Source organism: Stegostoma tigrinum, chromosome 2, assembly GCF_030684315.1.
Source record: "Stegostoma tigrinum isolate sSteTig4 chromosome 2, sSteTig4.hap1, whole genome shotgun sequence".
Taxonomy (NCBI): domain Eukaryota; kingdom Metazoa; phylum Chordata; class Chondrichthyes; order Orectolobiformes; family Stegostomatidae; genus Stegostoma; species Stegostoma tigrinum.
Genome location: NC_081355.1, coordinates 40,399,440 through 40,413,300, shown reverse-complemented (window position 1 = coordinate 40,413,300; position 13,861 = coordinate 40,399,440). Strand labels below are relative to the sequence as shown.

Here is a 13,861-nt window from a genome sequence, read left to right as displayed (position 1 = left end):
GGACTCAAGTGAACTAGACACATTTTTACGACAACACCTGATCACCATTAGGGTACCTTATAATTCCAGATTTATATTGAATTCAAATTTCTCCGTCTGCAAAGCCAGGATTCGACCCAATGACTCCAAAATTACTATTCCAGAAATGTTACCATTTTATTGCTGCCACTGTTGTTTGAAAACCCAAAATCCCATCCCTGACGAATTCAATGTCGGAGGCTTAACAATGCTTGGCAAAATGCAGCAAGGATAGCAAGGGCATAGAATGTTATGTGTGTCATGGACTTATGTCCATTACTTAGAGTGACTCACCACTTAACTACACCAGCCAAGTCCTGAAGGACTAGCAATTAATATCTGGCAGATATTAAGAGAGAAAATGTATTTGACCTTGTCCTCATCAACTTACACATCACAAATGTAGCAGTCACGGACAGTATGGCAGAATTGATGACCATATAGCCAATGTTGTGATCAAGCCTCACCTTTTCAATTAGGACACCATCAATGTGTAGCAACACTACTGTATCAAATAGATTCTGAACAGACCCAGCAGCTCAACCAGGTCATGTATGAAGCAATACGGGCCAGCAGCAGTACAGTATTTAATCTCACCCAGTTACCTAATGTTCTGATAGATCTCTCATCCTACTACAGGCAACAAGACAGGCCCAATGACAAGTGTTCAACTGCACACATGGAACTGCTCGAGACATATCTTTAAATCGGGCATCAATCTGATAAAACTATAATTGTAGCCATGTCCACCAGTTTTCAATCTCCTGCATGCTAACCAGCACAAGCAATTCTACAATCAACAGAATAGATTATGCAGACTGTGAACGGTGATGAGACATAACAACTGATCAAAGGAAGCTCCACAAACATCACCATCTCCTTTGAAGATACAGCCCACTAGGCCAGTATAAAAGACAAGGTTGAAGCATTTGCAACTATCTTCAACCAGAAATACTTTTTCAGCCTCATCAGCAGGTTGGACAGTGTTGTACAACAGAGGCCTAGGGGTTTAGGTACATAATTGTTTGAATTTTGCATCACATATAGCGGTGGTTAAACTTGCCAGTTTTCATTGCACAGACCTTTGAATACAGGAGTTTGGAAGGTATGTTGAGGTTGCACAGGATGTTGTTGAGGCATCTTCTGGAGTACTGTGTCCTGTTCTGTTCGCTCTTTTATAGAAAGGACATTAAGCTGGACAGGGTTCAGTAGAGATTTACCAGCACATTGCTGGGAATGGATGATTTGAGTTAAAAGGTGAGGCTGGGTAGGCTGGGACACGAGTGTAGAAGGTTGACAGATGACCTGATAGAGATTTATAAAATCATGAGGGGTATCTTTTCCCTGGATGGGATATTTTAAGTCTAGTGGCCATATCTTAAGGTGAGAGGAGAAAAATTCAAAAAAGAATTTTTTTTTACGCATATGGACATTTTTTTTTACACGCAAGGGTTCAAGTGTGGAATGAACTTCGAAAGGAACTGGTGGACACGGCTACAGTTACAACGCTTAAAGGACATTTAAATAAGAACACAAATAAGAAATGATTTGAGGGATATGGGCCAAGTGCAGGCAGGTGGGACTAGTTTAGTTTGGGATCAAATGGTCTGTTTCCATGCTATGTGATTCTACGACTCTAATCACAGATGTTTGTACCGATCTGATTCACCATGCAATATCAGATGCGAGCTGAAGGAATTAGATATACCAAAGACAATAGCCTTGACAATACGTAGTAAATGTAGTTAAGACTACAGATCTTGAAGGCTTAATGATTTATTTTAGTGCTCCAGAACTAACCACATCCTTACCCAAGCTAATGCATTAGCATGCTCCTGACAATGGAAAATTGGTCAGGTAATGTCCCATCCTCAAAAAGGAGAACAAATCCAAACTGATCAAATATCACCTCTTCAGTATACTCTCAACCATCAATAACATAATGGAAAGTATCATCAGCAGTGCTATCAGATAGGATTTGTTCGGCTTATCAATGCTCAGCCTGAGTTTTTACCAGGATTACTGTAATTCAGACCTAATTACAACCTTGGTGTGAACCATGGTAAATGGTTAATATCAGAAATGAGATGTGAATGACTGCCCTTGACATTAAGCATCAAGGAACTCTAGCAAAACTGAAGTCAACAGTTTGGAGCAATACTTGGTGGCACAGTGGCTCAATGGTTAGCACTGCTGCTTCATAGTACCAGGGACCCAGGTTCAATTCCAACATTGAGCAACTGTCTGTGTGGAGTTTGCACATCCATCCCATGTCTGCCTGGGTTTCCTCCGGGTGCTCCGGTTTCTTCCCAAGGTCCAACCATTGAGCAGGTTAGGTGGATTGACGATGCTAAATTGCCCACAGTGTTCATGAATGTGTAGGTTAGGTGGATTAGCCATAGGAATTGCAGTGTTACATGAACAGGGTACAGGGATGGGTCTGGATGAGATGTTCTTCAGAGAATTGGTGCAGACTTATTGGACTGAGTGGTGAGTTTTCATACTGCAGGGATTCTATCAAAAAATACTTAGCACGAAGTCCAGTCATTGTGAGAGGTCAATTATCTGCCCCAGGGCATCACTGCAGGAATTCCTGAGGGTAATCCCTAAGATTTTATCACCTTCAGTTACTTCAATCAACTTCCCTCCAACATAACATTAGAAATGGAGATATTTGCTGATGAATGCACAGTGTTCAGTATCATTCACAATTCTTTGGACACTCAAACAGTTCAAACCTGCATTGACGAAGGCCTGGAAAATATTTGGATCTGGATTGATTAGTGCCAGGTAATTATGATCTCCAACAAGACAGAATCGAGCCACCACTTCCTGACATTCAATGGTATTGCCATTTCTGAGTTCCTTACCATCTACACTCAATCATTAACATCAATCCCAAACATATTTGGATCGACCATATAAACACATCATAAGAGCAAGTCCAAAGTGTGGCAATTCTGCAGCATGTAACTCATTTCCATTCTTCAAAGCCTGTTCACTATCACAAGATACAAGTCAGGAGAGTGATGGAATACATGCCAGAGACATGGATGAGAAATTTTCCAATAATACATAAGATGAACACAATGCATAAAGTAGACTGCTTCATTGGCACCCATCCACTTTTGATGCACGTTGACAGATGTGTATTCTATGTACAAAATTGACTGCAGCATCTCACCAAGATTGAGGGTTCCTATTCTGCAACTTCCATCACCTTGAAGGAGAAAAACAAATGCATTATGACACGATGGCCCACAAGTTCTCCTTTAAGTTAGAGACCATCCTGATTTGGATTTGCTCGCCTTTCCTTCACCAGTAATGGTTCAAATTCTTGGTAGTCTCACCAGCTCTGTAGACGTATACACAGAGTAAACGAGGAAATAGTTCACCACGTCATCCTCAAGAGAAGTCAGAAAACAACTACAAATACTAGCCTTACCAGCAATACTAATATCCTGTGTGCTAGTAGGAATGACATCAAGGACAATTAAAAGCAACAGGAAATAGAATGGAGCTGTTTGTTGAAGAGAAGCCATATCTTTACTTCAAGTGTAGGTAATGAGCACATGCAAAAGTAGCTAGCTCACAGTAATTCGGAAGTTGGGTCTGTACAATTTGAGGGTAAGATGTCCTCTCATCATCTGCTGTGTGCTCAATAAATCCTGCTGCAGTTCGCTCAAAGTATAGATCTCACATAATTATAAGTTGGCAACAACGATCAGTTCCGGGAAACAGGAGGCAGGGAGTAAGATTCTGAAGTGAAGTTGATGAAGGAAGCCACGTGGTCAGCCAATAATTCAGATGCAGAGGTGTAAAAATACCCAATATGAAGCTTAGCAATAGTGGGGAAACTAGCAATAGATGTTATGGCATAATTAAGCACAGACTGAGAAATCTTGTGCAGAAGCACCAAACGCACAGAAACAGGACAGTTTAGTTTGGAAAACTTGGTCAGCATGGACGAGTTGGACCGAAGTGTCCATTTCTGTGCTGTATGACTATGACTCAAAAAGCTCAAGAAAGAATGAGAGAAGTAAAGTAATAAAGAAACAAAAGCATTTGGAAATGAGGAAGAAATGAACATTCACAAAATATACCAATGTGATGGCCTTGTGATTTTATTGCTGGACTGTTAATCCAGAGATCCAGGAAATGTTCTGGGGTCCTGAGTTCGAATCCTACCATGGCAGATCGTGGAATTTGAATGCAATAGAAATATGGAATTAAGAGTCTAATGATGACCAAAATACGATTGTCAATTGACAGAAAAAAACCACCTGGTTCACCACTGTCCTTCAGGGAAGTAAACTACCAACCTTACCTGGTCTGGCCGAAATGTGACTCCAGATCCATAGCAATGTGGTTGACTCTTAACTACCCTCTGGAATGGGCAATAAATGTTAGTCTAACCAGCAATGCCCTCATCCTGTGAATGAATTAAAAACAAAAGCAAACATTCATAGGAATAGGGCACAGTCCAAGCCATGAAGCAACTGGTATGAACCCCTACCAGCAATCTATATAGAGAAATACAAGTACAAAGAGAGATACTGCAGTAAGGCAGCGGTGGCAGTACAGCCACAAATCACAGCAGTCTGCATGAGTTTTAGAAAAATATTTTCATGGGATTTGCATGCCAACATTTATTGCACATCTCCAGTTAACCTTGAGAAGGCAGTAATGAACTGCCTTCTTGAACAACTGCAGTCCATATGATGTAGGCACACAAACGTTTCTGTTAACATTACTCAGTCACCACAAGTGATACAAAGGAAACGGTCCCAGACAAAAATAACTGAGGTGAGAAACAGGAAATACAGGGTCCTTGAACCTTGCCCTACACTGGATCCAGGGCTGTCTAACAAATCACCTGCCAGTCATAATTACCATTTCAACTTCAGTACTGTTTAGTATGAATGGGTGGGGAGGGAGTGCCTAACACAATTCAGGAAGAATGCCTCACACTTCTCATGCACTGAAGAACGGAAACGCCAAATCACTGTCAGTCTACATTTCTCCATAGGTGCAGTACTGAAGTCCTACCAGACTATAGTCAAGTGGTATCAAATTGATGAGAGTCTTTGCATAAACTATTGCTGTTAAAAAGTTACACCGTGCTAATGAGAAGTAATTGGATTGTTAGTGGTGTATCAAATGCTTAATTATTGCCAAACAACCACATGGCTCAAAGGCTAATTTCATATTTGCAGAAGGGTTCAAGTTTTGTCTTAGAGCTTTTTTCTGATGTTCATGACATTTTAGCTTCTACCAAAGTCCCTTTGAATTTGTCTCCCAATCACTTACCTCACTATCTATAAATGATAAATTTTTTTACTTGCTGCTTTACAGATTGTTAGGATACTTCAAATGATTGGTTGCTCACTTTCTTAGGTGAATCCTTTTGATAGATCAAGTCCTTTGAATTAGTAGCAAATTGAAACTGATTTTGGAAATAAAAACAATCCCATGTCACAGAGATCATTGGACATTAGATGGTAGTTTTCTTCGGTAAGCACCATTGTTTTACCACTCATCACAGAATCAAGATTATCATGCCTCTATCATGAGGTATCATGCCACTATTTTTCCCCAAATATTTTAAGATTCTTAAGATTCACTGCTCAGAATGTGTTTTCCTTTACATTGGTGAGACCAAATGCAGACTGCAATGATTGCTTTGTGGAACACCTCTTCTCTGTTCTTAGGAATGCCCCAACTTTCCTGATGTTTTCCATCTCAATAAGTCACCTTATTCTCATGCTAACGTGCCTGTTCTGAGTCTGCTCCCATGTTCCAATAAAACATGACGCAAGCTCAATAAACAACTCATATTCTGCTTAGACACTTTATAGCCGTTAGGTCTCAATCTTGAATACCACAAATTCAAAGCCCGACCACACGATGTCTGCTCTCAATTTTGCTTAAATTTTCTTTCCACCCACTTACCTAAAGCCTGGTCTTGTTTACTTTACTCAGTATATCCATTTAACATCTCTTTCTTGCCTTCACCACTATTGTCCATTTGTCTTGAGGGCTTGGAGGGCCGAAGGGCCTGTTCCTGTGCTGTAATTTTCTTTGTCTTTCATACTAGGCCTCTACACCATCTCTACCCTTCATCCCTCCCTCATCTCTGTCAAAAGCATATTAAAAAAATTCCAACCCCCTCAGCTCTGAAGAAGTCATAGATCATATAGCAGAGAAGCCCTTTGGCCCATTGGGTCTGTACTGCCAAAGCTGTACTAAATTTATACTATTCACACTTTCCAGCAGTAGCCCCACAGCCTTGACGTATTACATTTCAAGTGCTCATCCAAGCATTATTTAAAATTTGTGTCTCTTTACAGCTAAAATGCTCTATCCAGGCAACATCTTGGACAATCTCCTTTGCACCCCCTACAGGACAATCACATCTTTTCTATAGGGCAGTGACCAGATTGCACAGAGTACTCCAGCTGTGGCCTAACATAAAAGTTATGTGTAGCTCCAACCTAGTCTACTAGTTCTTATAATACGTGCCTGGACCGATAAAGACAAGCATCCCATTTGTCTTCTTAACTCTTGTAGGTCGACACAACATAGTGGGCCGAACAGCCTGTACTGTGCCGTAGGGTTTCTATGTTCTACTCTACTAATCTGCCCTGCCACCTACGGAGAATTGAGGACAACTGCCCTAAAATCCCTCTGTTTCTCTGAGCTTCCAAGTGCCTTACAATTCGTACTGGACTCAAAATGTCAACTTTGTTTCTCACTCCACAGGTACTGCCAAATGTGATGAATTTCTCCAGCATTTTCTGTGTTGTGATTTCCAACATCCGCAATAATTTATTTTTATTTAGAAGGGTCAAGTGATTTTTTTCTTTAAGTATTAGAAAAACAGGAAAGAGACAGACTATGTAGTTTAAAACAAATTATCTAATAGCATATTCAAGCCCAAAGATTTTCAAAGCCTGGTGCTCCAGATGGTCGTGAGGTGGTCCATGATTCATGTTGTTGGCATTTAACTGAGGGTATATAAGAATACAAGTCAGAACCTTCAACGCCACTATTAGTGCGATATCACACAACTGGACAACTTCCACTTGCTCAGCAGCAGTGCAAGCAACAAAAAATTACGTCATTATTGATTTTGTTTGATTGATATCAACTTCAGAGAACTATTAATTTATTTGAAAATAAAATGTGCTGATATTATAATAGTTCAGTGTTTCAAACAAACGTTCCTTATTGTGTAAATATATATTTGATGAAAATGTCTACTGTTTATTCTAGCATGAATTAATAATTTACCTCTGATGCTTAATTTAAAAATATTATGCACATATATTGTTAACATTCTGTAGGAAAAGTGATAAAATAAGTTCTCATTAATTCTTAGATAACAAAATGTGAAGCTGGACGAACACAGCAGGCCAAGCAGCATCTCAGGAGCACAAAAGCTGATGTTTTGGGCTTAGACCCTTCATCATTAATTCTTATATGTGTTTTCAATGGCAAGTAAACTGAAGGTGGTTGACAGGTCTTTTGGTGGTACAGTGGGTCAGTGGTTAGCACTGCTTACAGCTCCATTGACCTGAGGTCAATTCTACCCTCAGGCGACTGTCTGTGTGGGGTGTGCACATTCCCCCCGTGTTTGCTTCGGTTTCCACCGGGTGTTCTGGTTTCCTCCCACAGTTCAAAGATGTGCAGTCTAGGTGGATTAGCCATGCTAAATTGCCCGTAGTGTTCAGGCATGTGTAGATTAGGTGGATTAGAGGGGATGGGTCTGGGTGTGATGCGCCAAGGGTTGATGAAGATTTGTTGGGCTGAAGGGCCAGATCCACACTGTAGGGATTCTACATGACACAGGCAATAAAGTTTCAGAAATACTGTTCAAGCCTAATTTTATAAAATGTACCACTGCCACCAACAGATGCAGCAACTCTGCAGTGATACAATATTATGATTCAAAACACAGTTTAATTTAGTAAGTATTGATCATCTCCCAAACACTTGGGCATATTTACTGCAGAGTCTGTGGTTGGTAATGCATGACATTTTCCAACAGAAAAGAGAATGAATCTGGCCCCATTCATGGATGTGTTCATAACAGGATTCATCAGGGAAAAAAAAATTCCGCCCACAGCTTGTGTCAAATATTACATTTTGGAATGCCAGTTATGGTGACATAACGCAAGTTCTTTCCTGCAACCTTTATTACTCAATGTGTTTTAATATGAAAGAACGCTGATAAATGCACTACTCTATAGATTCCACACATTTTTCAAACTCAAAAACAGAACAGAATGCCAAGATAAGCCAGAAAGTCTAAATATATTCCCAGGATTTAACATTTGAGCACCTTAACTTAGTAAGTGCTTTATGTCAACCTATCCATTTTGCACCATACCAGCGGGTGGAAAATAAACCAGTTGATGAGTATAAAACTATAAAATGTTACAGTTTTTATTGTTGGGAACTAATAAAAATCAGACGGTAATAGTTATTCTAAACATCAAGAGATTTAAGGACTGACAACTTGAGATTTCACTTCTGATGAGGAGTCTCACCCATCCGAGTGCAAATTGGACTATGGGGGTGAGCTCGCTGATGTTGTAGAGGGCAACAATGTGTACCAAAAACATTAGCAAAATTTTTGCTGTCTTTTATATTGCAACTCTATTAGAAACATGCACTAAGAAATCATATTAATGCTAATGCATGAACTAAAATAAGACATGACAGTTTATCGCAGGTTTTAAGTAACATTTCTGAGTTACTCTTCAATTTAATTGTATAGCAAACATAAAAATGTGACTCAGTTTCTTTTTTGTAAGTAAAAATCACTTCCTTCGTAATAATTAATTATTTCTAAATTATCAATATTCGTATGCATTCTTAAAAAATTTAAGACCTGTTCATTGCCATAATGTCTCTTAGTACACTTGTATAACATTGTCAAAAAACAAATTTTCTTTTGTACAAAGAACTTAACCCCAGTATTGAATGGTACAAATGCATTACAGCAAGTAGCAAAACCAGAGAAAGTAGTATTTAAGGCTGCAACTATACAAGAATAATAAGTGGCAAAAGCTCTGCAGATCCTTTCCAAACAGGTATATTTTAAATTTAATCAAGGGGAAAAATATATCTTCTAACACCATTTTTTTCTAAATGTTTGATCAAGATCACCTTTGAGAGAAGCTGTTCATATTGCCACACTGAAAAATAGAATCTCAAAAATACTGCAGGTTTTTTTTCAGGGGCAAGGGCTCTGAAATGCAGTAAAAGAACAACAACTTGTTTCCAACAATGCACCCCTGTTCTCCAAATGTTTGTGCAACATCAGAACATACATAATTAAACTCATTTCATCATATTCATTAAATACATTCAAATTTAATAAATTAGCTAGATTTTGGTTCTAATAAGGCGTTAAGTAAATCATACCTTCTTAGTGCCCCGATCCATAACAAATCTAGCGACTAATTTCATCGAGTATTTGGTTTTGTTTGGAACAATTTTCCAAGCAGTCTCTTCAAGCTGTATTTCACCCCACACAATATTGTAACACCCACCTTCACTCTTTTTAACAAAGCTTTAGGCTGGTCTGGGATGTCAATGACTATCTAACACCACACAATGAAATTTGTGATGTTAATCTACAGCAAAAAAAACATACAACATTTCGTTGTCAATCTTTATTTGCTGAATATTTAAATAATAACACTTGGATGATGGCATAATTTATCAATTATCAAAAAAACAGTAAGTATTACCTAATTCAAGAGAAACATTTCTAAAAGGGATGATTAGAATAAGCTGTGTGCTGCCACTAACATTTCAGTGACCATTGGAAATGAGCTTCAACAAAGATGCTTCCCCACATTACTGTTGGCGGCCCAACAGACCTTGCTGTAGTCAAGTATTCAAAACACTTTGCACTTTTATTTTTTATTCTGATTACAGAAGTACACTTTATTACATATAAACAGTTTGCTTTATTTTGTCCAACAGTATGTTATGATATTTTAGTCTGCAAGTGATAATCAGTGTATGTTTGAGCATTTTATTATACTGGCTGGCTAAAGATTCTCTAAATAGCAAAACCTTGTTCATGTCATTTTGCAAAAAGGAAGTAATGAAAAAGCATAGCTACATCTCTTAATTATTTAGTTGATTTAGGAAGGATCATTTCCTCTTGGAGAGCAAATGAGCAGAACATTCATGAATTTAACGCAAAATAGTAACAAATGATTACGCATTTTACATGTAAAATGTGTAATGTATTTTTTAAAAATCTGGTCATGATTACATTCTTCCTTTTAGAATCACCAGAAAAGTTGTCATTGCTAGGTCATTTCAGTTTTAAAAAGCCATTGAATACAGTTTCATCAATCTTTTGTCACATATGTTAACGAATGGATTTATTTCAAACAAAAATACATGCGATATTTGTCAGTTGTTTAAGGTGTCAGTGCTAGCGACACAGTTCTGAGTCAGATAGTTGTGGTTGCAACTCCCACATTGATGATTTGATCACAAAATCTAACCCAATATTTTCCTCTTGTGCTGCAGAACTGGTGAACTGTGGATTTTGGATGAGGTTTCATCTGCCCTCTCACATGGGCTCAAACAATCACATTTAAAATTTTCTCGAATTCCACGTTTGACCAATTCCTCAATTAGCCCTCCTTGTTACTCCCTACATGGCTTGGTGCGAGTTCCCTTACTTGTAAACTGCACCGGAATGTTTTTATTTTGAAGGCACTGTATAAATGCTAATTATTTTTTACTGTTTAATTTCATAGTATCATTAATTATTTTTATTTGACTAGTATAAAGTGAAATAGCTAATTTAGAAACCTGATTAAATTACCGAAAGCATTGTTGGCAACTTGTGTAACAGGTTGCATTTATGAGCCAAATTTTACAAAAGTAGGGTTCTGAGGTACATGGTTTTGCAAATTTGAAAATCACGAACGTGCTGCTCACAGTCTCCAATATCTGCATGGAAAATAAGTGAAGTCTCTGACAATAGCACAGATTTATAAAAATGGCTTTTTTTATCCTTTTTGCTTAATCAAGGTATCCTAATGTGTTTCACAGCCAATTTTTAATTTTTTTTCATGCAAGTGTACACAATGTTTGCGTATAATGGTCTTGTAGATATAACACAAACCTTATTGTGCCTCACAAACCTTGAGTTCTTTGAGAAGGTAACCAAACAGGTGGATGAGGATAAAGCGGTTGATGTGACGTATATGGATTTCAGTAAAGCGTTTGATAAGGTTCTGCACATTTGCCCTCCAAGAAGAAATGATCCTTCCTAAATCAACTAAATAATTAAGAGATGTAACTATGCTTTTTCATTAGAGATAATGGGAACTGCAGATGCTGGAGATTCCAAGATAATAAAATGTGAGGCTGGATGAACACAGCAGGCCAAGCAGCATCTCAGGAGCACATTTTATTATGCTTTTTCATTACTTCCTTTTTGCAAAATGACATTAACAAAGTTTTGCTATTTAAAGAATCTTTAGCCAGCCAATATTATAAGGCTATTTCAAAAAATATGGAGGCATGGGACTGAGGGTGATTCAAAAGTTTGGATCAGAAACTGGCCAGCTGGAAGAATACAGAGGGTGGTGGTTGATGGGAAATGTTCATCCTGGAGTTCAGTTACTGGCGGTGAACTGCAAGGATCTGTTTTGGGGCCACTGCTGTTTGTCATTTTTATAAATGACTTGGTTGAGTGTGTAGATGGATGGGTTAGTAAATTTGCGGACGACACTGAAGTCGATGGAGTTGTGGATAGTGCCGAAGGATGTTGCAGGTTACAGAGGGACATAGATAAGCTGCAGAGCTGGGCTGAGAGGTAGCAAATGGATTTTAATGAGGAAAAGTGTGAGGTCATTCACTTTGAAAGGAGTAGCAGGAATACAGAGTACTGGGCTAATGACAAGATTCTTGGTAGTGTGGTTGAGCAGAGAGTTCTCGGTGTCCATGTGATAGATCCCTGAAAGTTAACGCCCCTACCAACTTGGGTGGCAAGGCCGCGTATGGTGTGTTAGGTTTTATTGGTAGAGGGACTGAGTTTCGGAGCCATGAGGTCATGTTGCAGCTGTACAAAGCTCTGGTGCAGCCACACTTGGAGTATTGCGTACAGCTCTGGTTATCACATTATAGGAAGAATGTGGAAGCATTGGAAAGGGTGCAGAGGAGATTTACCAGCATATTGCCTGGTATGGAGGGAAGGTCCTGAGGAAAGACTGTTTTCGTTAGAGAGAAGAAGGTTAAGAGGTGACTTAATAGAGACATACAAGATCAAAGGATTAGATCGGGTAGACAGTGAGAGCCTTTTTCCTCGGATGGTGATGGCTAGCACGAGGGGACATAGCTTTAAATTGAGGGATGATAGATGTAGGACAGATGTCAGAGGTAGGTTCTTTACTCAGAGTAGTAAGGGCGTGGAATGCCCTACCTGCAACAGTGGTAGATTTGCCAACTTTAAGGGCATTTAAATAGTCATTGGATAAACATATGGATGATAATGGAATAATGTAGGTTAGATGGGCTTCAGATTGGTTTCACAGGTTAGCGCAACATCGAGGGCCGAAGGGCCTGTACTATGCTGTAATGTTCTATATAACAAGGTCCTACCAGGAACAGAGTAGCCCAAGAACTTTTAGTTCCCTACGTGGAATATGATTTTGTCACCCCAACACCCTCCAAACATTCAATATAAAGACAAAAAGGAGAAACCTAGAATTAAATGTTACCTTTAAAAATTCACTTTCTCAATTGCACCTAATTTGGCATCCTTAAAGTGGAGACCCTAGGTGACTGCTTCATTCACGTGGATAAGCAATTGTGTGATGAATGACTGATTAACCTAATTTTTTGGGGCTACTGTCCTGAATTCTTACTTGTCTGCCAATCTTTAATATCCAGCTAAGCAGGTGAAGGGCCTTTGGTTTAATATGTAATCAGAAAGGTGTCACCTAACAATGCAGTAGTTCTTTACTGTGCAGTACTTTCTTACTATCAGAGTACATTTTGAGTTCACCTCCTGGAAGTATCTAATTCATGACCTCAGATGCTGTGGCCACAAGTGAAGCTATCACAATATTGACATGCATTCAAATGTGAATGTAAGCTCATTCATGCTTTTTTGTGAAATAATTATAATGTTAAACAGTATTATTCTCCATCAACTTTGTTAAGATGACCCAAATATTTATGCTAATCTGATTAACTTCATTCAAATGCTTTGAGGAGTTAAGAGGAAGAGCTGATGAGGATTACTTATTTGAAGCAAAGCCTTTTATAACGGTCTCATATGGTGAACGGTCTGCAAAATATAAGCCCATGAGTTCCAAGGGAAAATAGCAAGTTGGTCCCAAAGGTTTGCTCAGTGGCAAGAATCAAAATATGTTTGCAACTAGAAAGTGTTTCTCAGACTTCATTACTTTGTCTCTTCCTGTCTGTAATATATATGAATGACTGATTAATGTTTTAATGAAGTTCTGTGGCTCGGGTTGTGGTGGGAGTTGTTGGTTGGTTTGCCGAGTTGATTGGTTTTCGTGCAAATGTTTCCTCTCCCTTCTGGGTGACATTTCCAGTGCTGTCTACCCTCCATGCTGTTGTTCTGTCCCACTCTGAATTTATTCGGTCCGATCTGTCATGGTGAGTAGTTTTGTTTCCCGTTTTGTACTGTATAGTGGTATGTAGGTGGGATAGCTGGGCAGGAAACTCGCCACCAGATACGTGAACACCAACTTGCAGCAAAATGGCACAATCAACTCTCTCTTGTTTCAATACACTCCGACATACAAGGACATCAATTCAACATAAGGGC

The 13,861-nt window shown here is 38.9% G+C and overlaps 1 protein-coding gene across 5 annotated transcripts in view; it reads right to left on the bottom strand.

Annotated features, from left to right (window-relative positions):
* hivep1 (HIVEP zinc finger 1) overlaps positions 1 to 13,861 on the bottom strand; it is a 281,381-nt gene that overhangs the window by 119,447 nt on the left and 148,073 nt on the right. The gene's annotated exons all lie outside the window — the stretch shown is intronic.